At 48.2% G+C, this 17,500-nt stretch overlaps 1 protein-coding gene across 8 annotated transcripts in view; it reads right to left on the reverse strand.

Annotated features, from left to right (window-relative positions):
- Positions 1-17,500, reverse strand: part of LOC105903345 (zinc finger MIZ domain-containing protein 1-like) — a 137,431-nt gene that overhangs the window by 100,566 nt on the left and 19,365 nt on the right. The gene's annotated exons all lie outside the window — the stretch shown is intronic.

A 17,500-nucleotide genomic window follows, 5' to 3' on the forward strand; every position in this document is an offset into this window, starting at 1 on the left:
TGTGTGTGTGTGAGTGTGTGTGTGTGAGTGTGTGTGTGTGTGTGTGAGTGAGTGTGTGTGTGTGAGTGTGTGTGTGAGTGTGTGTGTGTTCTCATCACCCTGCTTTCACTCTTCAGGCTGGGCCCATCCCTGTTCTTCTGCGCGCTAACACAACACAATACATCTGTTTCCTGCCAGCCCTCACCATTCTTACACGGAACACTGGTTCCTCTTTTAACAAACTATGACACAGGAAAAAAAAAACAGAAGAAGAAGAAGAAGAAGAAAGAATGCAACTGAAGGAGAGGAAGAAATGGAAAAAAAAAAATCCAAGAAATCCGGGAAACACCCAGGCTCTCTGTCATGGCTTCAAAAATGTTTGTGTTGTAATGATATTTTGTGGTGCATATTTTGCGTGCATGAAGAACTAAGAAACCTCAGTGTGCCTATGCTAGTATGTCACTGATATTTCTTGATATGAGAAAAACTGCTATGTAATTTCAGCGTTTGTGTTTTTGAGCATATTAGAGTGAGTCTGTCTCCTGTGTTGATTGTGTATGTGTGTGTGTGTGTGTGTGTGTGTGTGCCTGTGCGTGTGTGTGTGTATATATATGTGTGAGCATGTGTGAGTATGAACATGAGTGTGTGCTGAGACATCAGCTCCAAAGCTAGACCCTGGCCTTCCTGTTCAGTTACCCTATGCCTGCATTCTTATCAGCACCACATCAGTGAAGGTGTGTGTGTGTGTGTGTGTGTGTGTGTGTGTGTGTGTGTGTGTGTGTGTGTGTGTGTGTGTGTGTGTGTGAAGGGGGGGGGGGGGGGCAACAGGAAGGGATTTTTTTTCTCCCTTCAGCAGAGCTGACTGTGAACGCCTCGTTGGGACTTTGTCCCCTTTAACAAGCCCAAGAGGAAATGTGGTGAACACACACACACACACACACACACACACACACACACCCCTGGTGAACACTACCGCAGGACAAACTTCAGAGAATGACAAAAAAAAAAAAAAGAGAAAGAAAATGCTGCTCGAGAAGAACGCCTGGGCCAGCTCTCCAAGTCAATACAAATCCGCTAAACAAAATCAAATAGCCCGAGACACCCAATAATGTGATGGGGAAGGGTGCACCTACGTATGATACTGTGAAAGACCCCACTTGCAAACTAAGCCCTGTACTGTGTGTGCAAAACTTTGTTTTATTTAAAAAAACGACACAACATTTGAACACACATCTTCATGCAAGCCTGGTTAACCAAACACTATTTCACCAGAGGCTCGTATTTTCACTTCTGGGTCACTAGTCTTGTAACTGCGGCATGTTATCATATTCCTGGGTAAAAACCCTGTGTCCACTAATTCAGCTCGACCGCTAGTGGTTTCCCCTCTTTCTTCTCATAATCACACACACACACACACACACACACACACACACACACACACCTGGTGAACACTCACCATGTTAGAGCAGCATGGGTCTGTAGTGGGTCATGATGCAGAGAACTGATAGACTGATAAAGTGATGTCTACAGGCATGTCCAAATGCAAAGGGTTTCTCCGTGTCTGTGTGTGTCTGTGTGTGTATGTGTGTGTAAGTGTGTGTGTTCCTTTAGAGAGAGAGTGCTATGCTATGCAATGTTATGCTCTGTGTGTGTGTGTGTGTGTGTGTGTGTGTGTGTGTGTGTGTGTGTGTGTGTGTGTGCAGTGCCGGTCATCCCCGTACACTAATGGCTGCGGTCTTTGCTTGCTGGTCTCCATGTGAGCATCACCACCACATCTCTCTTCATTTCACACACTCCTAATCAAGACTTCCCTCCCTCCCTCTCTCTCTCTCTCTCTCTCTCTCTCTTTCTTTCACACTCACTTTTTCTGCACTTTCCTCCGTGCCGTTTGTTTTTAGCCCTGCCATGCCCTACTTCCTGTGCCCTGGGATGACCGGCTATTGTGTAAGACCGTAAGTGTGATCCCCCCCCCCACACACCCTTTTTAAGCTGACTGAGGCTGCACACAATATTAATGCCACACAGAAGACCGTGTTACGTAAAAGTCAGAAAGACAAAAAGATGACCCCCAGGTGGCTGCCGTCACTCCCACGATGACGGTATGAGTGTCTGTCACAGACAGACAGACACACACACACACACACACACACACACACACACACACGTAATGGATGAACAAAAATGCACACAGTTGGACAAATTGCAATCACTCTCACATTCAGCAAGGGAAACACATGCATGTACTTGCATGAACGCTTGACCTAACACACAAACACACACACAATCACACACACACCCACGAAAACATGAACACACATAAATACATAAGCTGCATTTATGTACCACGCGCACACACACAAACACTCGCAAACACTTCCAATGATAAAACACTAACAGAAAACATTTAGCCGACACAAAATCCCACCTCATAACATAAGTTTGTTGTGTCTACAGTAGGCACGTGACCAGCAACAGCACTGTATGCTACGCAGAGACAATAACAAAATGGTACTCAACTGCCCCAGGGTGTTCAGCGCTAAATCAACAAGCTCTGTGGTGATTGGCCATCTCGCCAGAGCCTCTTGCAGAAGAGCAAATCAAAGTTTAGTTCTAATGCTTCCTGTTTGTATTCATGTCTTTTTTTTTTTCATTCATTCACTCCACATTCAGAATCGTTACACAATTAGACACAATGTGGTTGCTAAAACGCAGATGAAAGAAACCTCAACTCGTGCTTAAGAGAATGCTCAAGCAGTCTCTTTTTAATGTTTAAGTTATAGTCCCAAAAGACCTATTTAGGTTTGTTAAATTACAGTCCCGAGAGAGAAATGTAGGTGTTTAGATTTGTAAGAATACATCTCTGCCCAAATTATCAAAACGGCGCCGTTGTAGCAAATCACAGGAGCTATAAAAAGCCGCTGAATCGCGCCTTGAAAAATAGTCCTGAAGGTCACATTCACTGATGTTGACATAGAAGTAAATGGTGGCCCTCCACTTTGTTTTGATAAGCTGAGAGCACTGTTATTTCGAAGGATCATGAGAGCTTTAGCGTGTGACAACTACTCTCCTGCAAAACCAACTAACCATCTTCATGGGTATGAGCCAGCTGTAGACATAGTCCATCAACTTCTCCGACTTTACTGGGTAGTGGATTTCTTCTAATCCCTAAATATCAAGTTCACTTTTGTGTCCCACGCAAAACACACACACACACAAACACACACGCACACATCTATACATATATACAATATATTTTAACACGATATTTCACAATATACACACAATATATTTTTGGCATAATAAAGAAAGATTCCGCCATGATCACTGTAGGGTAACCAACATGGGCAGACCAGGTCGACCCTTACAACGTTGAGCTAAATGGGATGCCACAGAAGATATCACCAGCATGATGCCATAACATACGCCTACACACCAAGTGTTACGAGGCCACGGCCTGGATAATAGTGCGTTGGCCTTTGGGTCTGGCTAGCACAGAATGATCAGATGCTGGACATGAGATGAAGGTGGAGGAGGAGGAGGAGGAGGAGACGGTGTGACCGTCTTTGGCCCAGCCGCCCAGCGGGAGGCCATTACCGGGTAATCGGCGGAGTGTATGGCAAGGGTTTGTGCCGCACGTGGGGGTTAATGCAACGCGTCGCGGTTCCATTCCGATGAGCTCCTTCACACTCCAGTGCTCAGCTCTCCGAGAAAGAGCTGGAGATTCGGGCGCCTATAATATGTGCCACACACACACACACACACACACACACACACACACACACACACACACACACACACACATACATATGTATGTATACACACACACAAACACGTGATCGTGGGAGAGTGCTGTAAACATTTTATAAGGCTGTGTGTTTGCTGTCAGTATAACCAGGATCCGCCCATGCTGCTACGAACTCACTCACACACACACACACACACACACACACACACGCACACACACACACATGCAGGCACACACACACGCACACACACACACACACACACACACATATGCAGGCACACACACACACACACACACACACACACACACGCACACACACTCAGGCACACACACATGCAGGCACACACACACACACACACACACACTCTTTCATGGTGTCTCCTGTCTGGCCACATATGGACAGATAAGCCCATTAGAAGATGACTGCCTCTAGAAGAGTGCTGCTCTGCGCTGTGCTGCACACCCTTTGACTTTCCAGGAACTGAGCGGGGCCATGTGGCCACTGACGTCTCAGCAGTCCGACAGCCGCTAAGAGTATTACAGCCGTGTACTTGCGTCAAGACGACAACGATGAGCGCAGGCCATGATCCCAGGGAGACATGGATGAGGTCATTCTGGCTGCTGCTGCAGTTCATTCAGTCAAGCAGTCGTCAGTTTAAACATCACACACACACACACACACACACACACACACACACACAAACACAGGTATCTGGTATCTACATTCTTATAACAGATTCATACATCTCATTTCATTGGTAGAATTACAAGCCTCTTCTCATTCACAGAAATGGCTAGCCTTCTTTGTGTAGGCTAGCCAAGCACTTCAACCGCACGCTAACGCTAATCCAGCTAACCTCAGTGTTGCTGCAGGCTTTTGCTCTGCTTAAGACAGCTGTCAATCACCACGACCCCCCGCTCTTCACTTCTATTTGACCTCCTTTCATTGCATTATGAACTATCATTTTCACATTTCCACGGACACAACACACGCACACACGCACGCACGCACGCACGCACGCACGCACGCACGCACGCACGCACGCACGCACACACACACACACACACACACGCACACACACACACACAACACAGCGTGGCAACTGGCAACCTAACACCTCCCCCCACACCAGCAGCCAGCAGCCAGCACCACTGTGCTCAGCGCTCAGCCTCTCCTGCCTCTGGCATCGCCCTGAAACTGTGTACTGGCTGTGCATCATTTTGCATTTGGGGGAGGTGTGTGTGTGTGTGTGTGTGTGTGTTAGGGTCAGGCTTCCATGGCCACAGCCTCCGTTTGTTTGTTTTTAATCCTCTTGTCATCAAGTGCTGATATCAGGCAGCCGTGCCCAGCCCCACCTTCCCCCCACCTCCCTGACTCCAGCCATCCCACCCTGCTCCTGTCCTCCAGAGGAAGAGGGGCTGGAGAAGGAGCCGGGGGGGTGGGGGGGTCCTTTGGGCTGGTGGGGGGCAGTGGAGAATAGTTAACAAGGGAAGTACTAGGTGCTGGAAGAAAAAAGAAGGGAAAAAAAGGCTGAGAGGGTGCACCTCTAGGGCTGTAACAAGAGAGAGAGAGAGAGAGAGATACAGAGAGAGAGAGAGAGAGAGAGAGAGAGAGATTGATGCACTCTGCACTGCAAACAGTTCATAATGATGGGGAGAGGGGAAAAGCCTATCTGCAACAGCATTGATTTGTTTAAGCACAGTAACCAGTGAGCCCTGCAGACTGAACCCACACCCACCAGGGCATTTTCACATTTTCACGGACACCACACACACACACACACACACACACACACACACACACACACACACACACACACACACACACACACACACACACACACACACACACACACACACACACACACACACACACACACACACACACACACACACACACCAGGGCAGAGGGAGAGAGGGGAGGGTTTGCATTGCTTTCCTCTGTATGTTTTCTGTATGTGGGTGCATATGTGTGTGTGTGTGTGTGTGTGTGTGATAAGATTTTTGACTGTAGTCTGCATGTCTGCTTGTGTGGGCGTACACGCAAACATACAGCACACGTGCAGGCCCTTCATGAGGTGTCTGTCGAGGGGTGGGCTGCTGTCACAAGGCCCCCATAAAAACCACAGCCTATGACTACAGGTCTCAATGGACCACGACCCTGAAAGTCCACACACACACACACACACACACACACACACACACACACACACACACACTCCTCCACCACACTCTCTTCTCTGACACATATCATGTGAACAATCTCAGCAATGTGATCGACATCCAGTGGGCTTGAGAAGAGCTGGGACTGCCTGATCCAATAAAACCCACAGTGAGGAGAAAAGGAACAAGAAAGAAGAAAAAAAAAAGAGAGAGAGAGAGAAAAAAAAACATCAACGAGGGGCCAAGGAAATAGTTAGCCTCTGATAACATGCGATGGCAGGCCTGATGTTTTCCAACATCTGGCGAGAACAGTTTCTTCCTAACCAACCGACGTAAACAGGCGTAAACAAGTGTACCCGCATCGCCCTGATCAGGGGTTCTGATCGCAACCAGAGCGGAAGGAAGAAAGGAAAAAAGGAAGAGAGAGTGAGTGAGCGAGAAAGAGAGGGAGAAGGGGGAGAAAATGTTTGCATTTTTTTGCCAGGCCTCTTTCCAACTGCAGACAAAGTGGAAGACTCTCTCTCGGTCTCGGTCTCTCTCTCTCTGTCTCTCTCTCTGTCTCTCTCTCTGTCTCTCTCTCTGTCTCTCTCTCTCTCTGACTCTCTCTCTCTCTGACTCTCTCTGACTCTCTCTCTCTGACTCTCTCTCTCTGACTCTCTCTCTCTGACTCTCTCTCACTCTCTCTGTCTGTCTGTCTCTCAGGCTGTGCCAGCTCATCAACATGCTCCTCAGATAACAACCGCAGCCTCCTTGGGAAGTTATATGAGGTGATGTCTTTTTTGGAAAAAAACTCCCTCCTTTCAAAGCAAGAGTGAGCAGAGAAAACAGCAAGGTAAAAAAGAACACCCCAAGTCCCATACGTGGAAAACACACACACAAAAACACACACACACACACACACACACACACACACACACACACACACACACACACACACACACACACACACACGTCCCCCAGCTTGAGTTGAATCGCACAAGACAGCCTAAAACAATAAAAACCTGTTTAAAAAAAAAAAGCCATCCCTGACTGACCAGGGCAAGTGGAATGCATTCATCTCTCGTATTCTCCCTTCAGCCAAATGGGGGCCTCCTCAGCTTTAATTGGCTCCTCATGGAAGCAGGAAGTCAGACCGCTGGCACAGTGAACTCACAGAGAGCAGAATTCGACAGGTACCCCCCCGCGCACACACACACACACACACACGTTCACCAGATGCCCAACCCAGACTCCTGAATGCCTCTGTCCCTGAGTTAGCTCCATGGCTACATGTCATCGACTCATCACTGAACCCAGTGGCTGTTTTAATAGTCTTTTGTCGACACTGAGCAGATTTACCCCTAAGCAGCTTTCAGTTACAGCGAGGAGGAACGTACATGTTCAGTGCTCGCAACTCCCTGGAAGCTGACCCCCGTGACTTCTGCTGTTACTGGAGCCGTGTTGGACTAGGGAAGTGTACCCCCCCCCGCCCCCCACACACACACACACACACCCCACCCCAATTTTCCGTGTGACTAGCAGAGAGTGCCCATAGATGTTATGGGTTGTTGGTGGGTTGGGATATTGTGTTTTGTCTCTCCTGCTGCTTTTGAAGTGGGTCTTACTTGGGAGGTTCAGTTCACCGCGGGCCCCCCTGAATCGGGACTGGGACCTGCCCTCTCACTCCCCCCCCCGCTGTTAGCACATGGGGTCACCGCCTCGATGCTCCACAGGGTTGAGTACTGGATCGTCCGTACGGTAGGGTGGTGGGTGGGAGAGTGTGTGTGGGGGCGGGGGGGGGGGGGGGGGGGGGGGAGATGGGGTGTTTTGTAACGGCATTTGCAAGTCAAATGCAACTCATCCGGTTCAAGGCAAAATAATATTTGTGTTTTAGATGACTGTCCAAGAAGATGTTCTTTTTTGTTCTTTGTGTTCCTCGTTCTGTTCTGTTTTTGATTAAAACGGGCCACACGTCCTGCTGAGTACTCTGGGGTCTTGCCGAATCCTTAGTACACCGCGGCCTCACACACACAAACACACACACACACACACACACACACAGCTCATGTTGTCAGGGAGAGAAGGTGAAAGAGAGGGTGAGAGAGAAGACGACTGGACCAAAACACACAAACGCACATGCACACACACACACACACACACACACACACACATCCCCCATACTGTGATGCACGACCTCGCTGTGCCTTGTTATTCTCATCTGAAGCTATTTGCATGTCAACAGCTTTTTAACAAAGTTTATTTGCATGGCAACGTATTCTTGTCTGCTACAAAGGCTAGGCATTACAACCCAGTCCTTTGAGGACGAGTGCACAACTGCACAGTACAGTTGCAGATTCACTCCAAAAGAATGCTTTCTAAAATACTTACAGTTTGGAAAAATTCACTGTGACGCTATCTAGTTCCACATCGGTGAAACAAGGCACCATGAGCACACTGCAGTGAAACAGCTCTCCCACTTTCTTTTTGATCCCAACAACAGATAAGAAAGATACACTAGGTAGGGGGTTAAGTGATAACACGTTATGTGAAAAACCCTTCTCCATTCTACGAGCATTAATCACAAGAGTGTGACTGTCGACGGAATACACAAGTTAGGAGTTGTGCAAGGACACACACACACACACACACACACATCCTCTGTTGAGGAGGAAGATGAGGAGGATGGAAAAAATCCCCACACAGTAAACAAGAGCGTTGACATCCAAACCCCAACGCAAACTGATGGCCACACCCGCACTGGTAAACACAACAGCTGAAGCGAGCGAGCACACGAGGCAGAGCCCAGAGTGAGCACCTTTTCTACTGTAGCGCCACAACACAGGACATATACAGGAAAAGTCATCCATTCTGAGAGGGGAGAGCAGAGAAATGAATCGGACATTTCTGTGGACTAGTCACAAGCTGGGTAATGGTGTGTGGCAGAAAGGTCCACCAGCTGGCTTCCTGTTTTGAAGGCCTATATCCAAACCTCAAGCTTATGGGGCTCAAGCCTAGACCTGCTAGCCAGAGGTTCTCCAGCCTGTATCTAGCACACTGCAGAGCTTTCAGCGGCATGACTTCCTATTGCCAAACCCGCCTGAACAGCAGGCCCCTGACCAGGTAAAAGTAATCTCACAATATTAGGAAAGTTCTCATTGTGCTTTTCTTTTGACAATTACAGCTTTAATTCAGACGTGGAGCGCACACACTCCTGGAAGGGCTCATATCCATTCCTCTCTTCTCCTCCCCGGCCTACCACACAGCCCCGGGTCTGTAATTAGACTTGGCCATACACTCGCTCCTAATCTAAACGGTGACAAACACTATTTACTGCATCCTTTTCCTCCGCAAAATAATATTCAGGTAATTAGTTTCATGCTGGGCATTCTCTCCCAAACGGCTAATAGGACCCTGCCCTCCCTATGGCTCTTGCCATTCGACTGTGGCAGGATTTTTATCCCAAAGGTTTTTGAGGTGTGAAGCACAACGGGAATGTTTCTCGAAAAACTATGTGCCGTTTTGAAGAGCTATGCGCAACGAGCAGGGGTAGGGAAAAGGTTGACACTTAGTATGAATTACTGTCACTAGATGTACCATATCAAATGTAAGCTATCGATCTCGTATTGTAGAATTAATTCAGTTGTTCAATTCTATATTACTATCCTAGTAATTCTGTATTAGTTCTGTATTATATTCAATAATGATGTAATACTTTAAATCTATTTGGACAACAAGATCAGAGTAAAGTCTACTAAATAAATAGAAATAGCGGTGTAACGGCACACAAAAGTTATAATTTCCGGTACAGCAATAAGAACATTTATTTTATTTTTTTAAATAAAAAACAATATTGTTTCTTTTCAGCAAAATGAAACAAGCCATACTAATCCATTTATTGAGAAAAACTGACTTTGCTAAAATGCTCTTCAAAACCTCTACACACCCTTGAACCACCATATGCTACTTTATGTCCTTTTACCTCAAGAGATTCCACTAAGGCCATCGTCTAATGCAAACTCATTAGGTGCTCCCATCTCAAGCTCCTTTACAACGGAGAGAGCCGCGGCTTCAAGGAATTCCCAGGCATTTCCAGAGGGATGATCCACCTCGGTGTTCTTAGGCAGGGGAATCCTCCGATGAGGGCTGACAATTAGATTAGGGCCCGCGCTAAAATTCAAATCAGGTCAGGCACTGGAGCCTCCTGTGGCGCGCTCAGAGTTTATGGGGCTCCGAAAGACACGTGCTTCCCTTCGTCATTCAGAGAGAGACAGGTGGACGGACAGGACGAGAGAGAGAGAGAATAAGAGAGAGAGAGAGAGAGAGAGAGAGAGAGAGAGAGAGAGAGAGAGAGTGGGAGAGAGAGGGAGAGAGAAAGAGAGGGAGAGAGAGAGGGGTGGGGGTTGGGAGAATGAGTGTGTGGGGGAAAAAGGGAGTAAGATGGATAGATAGAGAAAGAGAGAGAGAGGGAGGTTGCTTATCATTCAGGGAGATTGCTATTGACACTTGCTACTATTTCAAGCTGACTGACGCACACACACACACACACACACACACACACACACACAACAAAATGTGATCTGTTTGACAGCTGGCTTCAGTCGATTTACCAGTCGTTAGTCCGCCAGTGCATGTGCACGCACACCATGGCACCATTGTCAACAGCTCACATGTCTGCTGCTCTCTGATCATTTCCATGGGTGTGTAATGTATATGCAATACTGTCAGTGATTTGGAAACACAAATCCAAGGCTGTCACGTGTGTGTGGTACAGCCTGCAGTGTATATGTGAGTCTTTGTGTGTGTGTGTATGTGTGTGTGTGTGTGTCTGTGTCTGGTCAGCTGATCTGGAAGGCAAATGACTTGCCCCCACTGGCCATCCCTGTGGCCAGGTCACCTGGCTTCCTCATAGAGCCATAGCAACTCGTAGCCAGACGCATCAGCAAGAATTACCACAGGCATGACAGAGAGAGCGAGAGATAGAGAGAGAGAGAGAGAGAGAGAGAGAGAGAGAGAGAGAGAGAGAGAGAAGGAGAGAGAGAGAGAGAGAGAGAGGAGAGAGAAAGTGGATGTGACAAGAGAAATAGGTATGAGACGAAGATGGACCTTTTTCCAGCCAATTATAATGCAAGACTGACGGATCAGATAAAGCAAAGGCTGGTGTATTGAGCCCCAATCCAGCTTGAACAAGTGCAGAACAGACCGGGGCCAGGTCTGGGCCAGATCTGGGCAGCGTCTGCCGTACCGTCATCAAGGGCCTTCTTCCTCTCCTGTGACATAATAGTCAGGAGAGAGTACAATAGGGAAAAGCAAACAGATAGAGCCTTTGGGGGAGACGTAGAGAGAGCGAGAGAGACATGGTGAGAGAAGGAGAAGGAGGAGGAGGGCGAGGAGAGGAGAGGAGGAGGAGGAGGAGGAGAGAAGAGCAAGATCATCACATGGGAAGAAAGAGAGCGAGAGCTGCGAGAGCTGCGAGAGCTGCGACAGCACAGGCGTAAATGGAGATGAATACGCCTCGCAAGTCAGAGCGAGATCTGAAAGAGCTTGTGGGAGAAGGAAGACAGGCAAACAGCCTTCTCCCTGCAGACCTCTCTCCCTCTCTCCCTCCCTCCCTCCCCCGCTCTTTCTATCTCTTTCTCTTTCTCTGTCTCTCCCCTCCGCTCCGCTCTGCTCTGCCATGTAAGGCTCATAACACTCAATTACTGATCCCGAATCATCTCCAGAGCCACGGTGAAAGGCGCCCTAATGACTCGTATTCCCGTTACCTCCTTCAGCCGGGGGTGAAGCAGGAGCCTGCTCTGGCCTTCCTGCTTCAAGGGCTAATGAGCCTGGAAGTGGATTACTTCATCAATCCCATGCTCCTCTTTGTTTATCTCCACCGTGTAAATAACGGTCACCCATTACAATGCATTAAGTGGGAGGGGGTTGGGAGGAGGAGGAGTCTCGGAGGGAAAGGGCCAGATAAGCCACCCGTGACATCTCAGAGGCTCTTCATGAGGTACTTCAAAATCAGTTTTGTTTGTTTTTTTTTTTTCTTTTTCTGGCGGTTGTTAAATGGAAAGAGACAAGAGCCGAGAAAAATGAGTCTGAGGAGGGCGAGAGCAAAGGGACGGATTCTGAAGGATTCTGATAGTGATAAGTAGGTGTAGGTAATCTCTCTGAAGCGCCTGCTTATTTTAGGGAGACTTCTGACAAAGAGCTATTATGAGGGCCCGGCTCCAAACAATCCAATAATACAAGAGAGCGAGCACAGTTGCCTGGATGTGTTCTCCATCACCGGATCACTGTGATGGATGGGACCGCTAGCAACACGGCTGTAATTCACTTCAGCTGCTAGTGAGGTACAGGTCACATACAAAAAACACACACCTTCCCTCTCCTCTTTCCCCTCAGCCCCCCCTTCCCCCTTTCCATCATCCTATTCCTTCTTCTTTCTTTCTCTCTCTCGCTCTCTCTTGCTCGCTCTCTTTCTCTTTGATTGCTTTCCGCGTCAAACCACTGGCCCTGGATAAAAATGAGGCGCATCAGCAGAAAAACACACAAGTGGAAATAATCTTCCACTTGCCCGCGCCCCCCCCCCCCCCCCCCCCCCCCCCCACACACACACACACACACACACACACGCACACACACACGCGCCCCCCCCAAACCTGTTTCGGCCACTTAGGTCATGAATCCCGATAGAGGTGCTTATCGGCTGCCCGCCACCATCAGTCTTTATAGCCACTGTGACAATATTCCCTCAGCTGTCTGCTCAAGGCCAGCGAGAGAAGCAGCGAGCGAGGGAGGGGATGAGAGAGAGAGAGAGAGAGGGAGGGAGAGAGAGATGGAGGGAGGGAGAGGAGGCTGGTGGGAGGCCAAGCTCCTCCACTGAGACAGGTGATTCTCATCATATCTTCTCCTTCTCCACTGCACGGCAGAGAAAGGAACAGTGGCAGCGTGGAAAGGACGAGGATCTTCTTTTGGTTTTACGGTTATTTTGAAGCCGAGATTCCAGAGCGAAGGGTCACTGAAGGCCTGGTGGCCATATGCTCCGATCCCAGCCCCCCCCCCCCCGCGCGCATCCATCAGGGACAATTTACGAATTTGATTCCTTTTGAATGGCACGTCGTCGGTGGTGGGTTAGCGCGATGCTAATGTGAAAGGATGGTCGCTGATGTGTCATCAGTGGCAGAGCGTCAACAAACAGAATACAAAGGACTGCAAAGCAGCAGCAGCAGCAGAGAAAGCGATAGAGGCACGCTCCTCTCCTCCGACATAATGGTGCGACTGAACACACATTGTCTCTTTTTCCCCTATTAGCTCGCTCTGTTTGGCTGGGGAAGATGAAGTCCCTTCCTTTTGTTCTCCTCCTCGAAGACTGAGGAAGGGTTTCGAGAGGATTGCGACGTCGCTGTGACGACGGTGTCTAAATCTTTGGTGACAAGTGCCACGGTTCCTCCTCCAAAATCGGAGATGAAATAAGAGAGCAGGAGGAAACAAACATCCAGATGGAGGACTTCATCTCCTCCCTGTGCTCAACACTGATGGAGCCTCCGTCACGTCACGGCACGTCACATCACACGCCAAGCAGAAGAGCACTCATGTCACGTCACGCAGGCGGCTCCCGTCTGTAACAGGAATCGGTGCGAAGTGCCCAATCACTACCTGTTGCTCAACACCTGTGTGTTGTCTTAATATCTACAGTATATGTTTATTCTATAATAGTTATATATAATCAAGGGGTTAGATGATACATATATATTATATATAATCTTCATATAGCACAAGCAACAGTCATTAATAGATTTTTTTTTAGACTTGTCTAGTTGGGTGATTGCTATGATATCAAATGGGTTCTTCAGATTCTTTTGTTTTGATTTGGAGTATGGAAGGTGTTGAAACTCTCCTGACAGTTGGGAGGGGGGAGGAGGTTTGGATGCAAACCGTGTGTCCAAACACTTCAGGTTATGCCATCCTTCCCTCTTGAAACTCGTGTCAGACACTAATGGGAATCTCTCTCTCTCTCTCTCTCTCTCTCTCTCTCTCTCTCTCTCTCTCTCTGTGTGTCTCTGTGTCTCTGTCTCCACTTGGTCCTGACATGTCACGGATTTCCAGGAATCAAGGTTCATTTGATCCCGTCTCAAACGCAAACACAAAAGGCTTGTGCGCTGGCTTTTCTCCTTGGCTTCACGGACAGATGCTGACACATTTATAAACCCCACACTTAAGCACTTTTAATCTGACATAAGCACCCCTACAAAGGCCTAACGACGAGGTAATTCAGTTCAGCAATACCTCCACTTTAAACTAATCCAAAACCAACTAGGGTCAAGAGGGGGGAAAGAGACGAATAAAATCATATAATCTTGTTACAAAAGATACTTGGTAGTTCTGGCTGTGTTTCTCTTTTTCCTGTTTGCTTTATTGGAGGAAAATGTGACAAGCTCCTGCAATATTAGCCTAAATAAATGGCGCTCCAGAGGGGGAACTCTGGGAAGGGAACAATGGCTGTCTGGGGTGATTTCTGCTCGGAACAATAGCAGGATGGCATAGATCCCGACAGCCAGAGCAGAGACAGGTCCTGCATAGCTCGGTGAAAAGAAAACAGAAAAAAAAACAACAAAAAAAAAAAAACAATGCTGCACTGAAAAAAAAAATTGCACACACTCCTCCTTTTTCCTCTTCCTCCCATCTTTTATGTGTTTTGGCACCTCTGCCAGCTATGATTCAGAGGTGAACACTTCGCTCCTCTGAGCTAGCCCGGCTCACGCCCTTGTACAGGCAGAGAAACGATGGCAGCGATTGTTGCAGACACAGTTTCAGTCACTCTTTCCTCTTCCCCTCACCCCTCACTTTCTCCATCTCTCTCTCTCTCTCTATCCTCTTGCTCTCTCCCACTCTCTCTTATTCTGTCTCTTTTTCCTCGTCGCCTCTAACTCTTTTCGGTCGACTTTTTCACCGCCCGGCCGTCTCAGCTTCCCTTTGGCACCCGTGTCGTTTGTCAGGCTCCAAACTTGACTAAATACTGCCGTAGAAGAAGCCAGTGGCATTTCTACAGCATTCTGACACGCTGAGCAATGAAAACACGGCCGTGACACCACTGGCATAGAGAACGAATCAGAGGCTGCCGTCACAGAGTAATGTGATGTCACCCACAACATGGTAATGAGGAGGAAACCACACCCCCCCCCCCCCCCAGAAGTAACGGCTCTATCGCAGAATAACCATCGACTGATAACATCTTTCCTGCCTGACTGTAACCTAGTAGTCCTGTAGGCCGAAAAGATAATTCTCTCCAGTATAGCAGTCAGAAATTAACCTCTATGATGACTAATATAGATAATACACACCAATATTATAAAGAACAGAAAGATATTAAATATAGCAAATGAAAGATTGCATAGTGGATACACAGATGTCCATAGAAGAATACTCCATAACTTTGATCAGCAATTTATATTATGCTATTAACATGATACAGCCCTGTAATCATTGCACAAGTACCCAGAAAGCATACTCTATCTCTTCATAAACAATGACACTTAGAAACTATTTAAAGAAGAAATTGTGTGAACGAACGAAACAAATGCAAGAGGCTGAATGGTGGCGGCTCCTCAACACGACGACGGGCCACAAAAATACTGAAAGTGCTCTGAATTATTGAAGCGTTGCTCCTTTTATCAATGATTCATGCAGTTTCCACTGCAAACACTTCAATCCTCCAAATGTCAGACTATTGGGCCAAGGAGGTGGAGAACTAAAACACAAGGAATTCCCTGCATCTGATTGGTCCCAATGACACCAGCCGTGCTAACCTCGATTCTCTTAATGAACAGCAGCACCATGACGTATTGTGCACTCGGCATTTCAGTGGCCGAGCACTGACAATCAAGAAGGGTAAAAGAAAATGAAAACACTTTTTTTCCCCAGACGATGTGAACAACTACTTCTGTATTCCAAGACATACTAAATTCTGTATCATGACATTAATCCAGAAGTTGGCTATTATCATACGTCTGCAAGCCATGTGTGGGACTCCAGGCGTGAACTCTACAGGCAGCCAACACTCATTCTCTCTTCTCCCTTTCTCTTTCTTCAATGACTCTAAAAGAGTGCTTCTATTTTCACTCTATTATGGGTCACCTTTGACAGAAGGCAGACATAATCAACCTATGCAGTCTATCTCTTTCTCTTTTTCTCTCTCTCTCTCTCTCTCTCTCTTACTCGCCCTTCTCTCTCTCTCTCTCTCTCTCTCTCTCTCTCTCTCTCTCTCTCTCTCTCTCTCTCTCTCTCTCTCTCTCTCTCTCTCTCTCTCTCTCTCTCTCTCTCTCTCTCTCTCTCTCTCTCTCTCTCTTCTCTTTCTCTTTCTCTTTTTCTCTCTCTCTCTCTCTCACTCGCCCTTCTCTTTCTCTCTTTCTCTCTCTCTCCCGTGCACCCACTCTCTTTTTCTCCCGGGCGAAATTGAGAGCGTTTCGTGCCGAGTCCTTTCGGTGGCAATCTCCAATTACCTTCGGCGCACGGGTGCTCACTGCACTGGAACTTTTCCATTTCATCATTCCAGCCGAGTTGGCCCCGCCCCCGCCCCCCCGCCCCCCCCCCCCCACCTTCAACCACCCACCCCCCCCATTCTCCATTCACACACACACACACACTCACACACACACACTCACACACACACACACCAAAAGACAAGTGGCAGCTACACGGCCAACCATGGCATCGGCGCACTGCGGGGGGGGGCCTCTGAGAGCTCCGGCAAATTCCGGGATTTGTCTGGGAGAAAGATCCGTTTCTTTTACAAATCACAGGTGCAAGAAGCACCTCCCCCGCCAAACACACACCACCACCAACACCTCCTCCTTCCTTGACGGAGAGGGACACCCACCCCCCACATCTTCTCTGCCATGTCAACCCCTACCACACACACACACACACACACCTTTTAAATGTGTTACACGTAGATCTAAGCATGTCACATCTAGACTTCATACAAATTTAGATGTCATTACGTTCTTTATTTGACTGGGTGTGTGTGTGTGTGTGTGTGTGTGTGTGTGTGTGTGTGTGTGTGTGTGTGTGTGTGTGTGTGTGTGTGTGTGTGTGTGTGGGGGCAGAGCAGCGAACGGCAGAGAAACCTGGTTTTGTCTGTGTGCAGGAGCAGTCGAGTCACTCAGCTCTCTCAAGCGTCTCGCTGCACAAAGCAAGCCCCGATAGCATCAGCAATAACCTCCTCAACCCCCCCCACCCCACCAACCCCCCACCCCCCACAGCCTCAAACTGTCACTCCGCCCACCGAGGATGGATTTGTCAGACAAGGATGCAAGGATTATTCTGTTCAATTTCTAGTCGAGAGGCCAATTCATCTGGCAATCAATACTAATCAGTGGGCTTGAGACCAGGCGAGACGAGCGGAGACGAAACGAGACAAGCGGAGGAGAGAGGCACTTTCCTGAGAGCGTCAGATTGGATCTGAGGCTAGGCTAGACGCTGAAGTACCGCACACACACACACACACACACACGCAGACGAGCATCCAGGCTTCGCTGCCTAACCATGGAGGTTGCAGCCGCGGTGCTTCAGTTTCAGCCAGTCCTCCACCTCACCCATCCTGGCCTCCAACCAATCCACCCCTCCTCCTTCCTGCCTCTACGTCAG

This window comes from Clupea harengus, chromosome 23 (genome assembly GCF_900700415.2).
Source record: "Clupea harengus chromosome 23, Ch_v2.0.2, whole genome shotgun sequence".
Lineage (NCBI taxonomy): Eukaryota > Metazoa > Chordata > Actinopteri > Clupeiformes > Clupeidae > Clupea > Clupea harengus.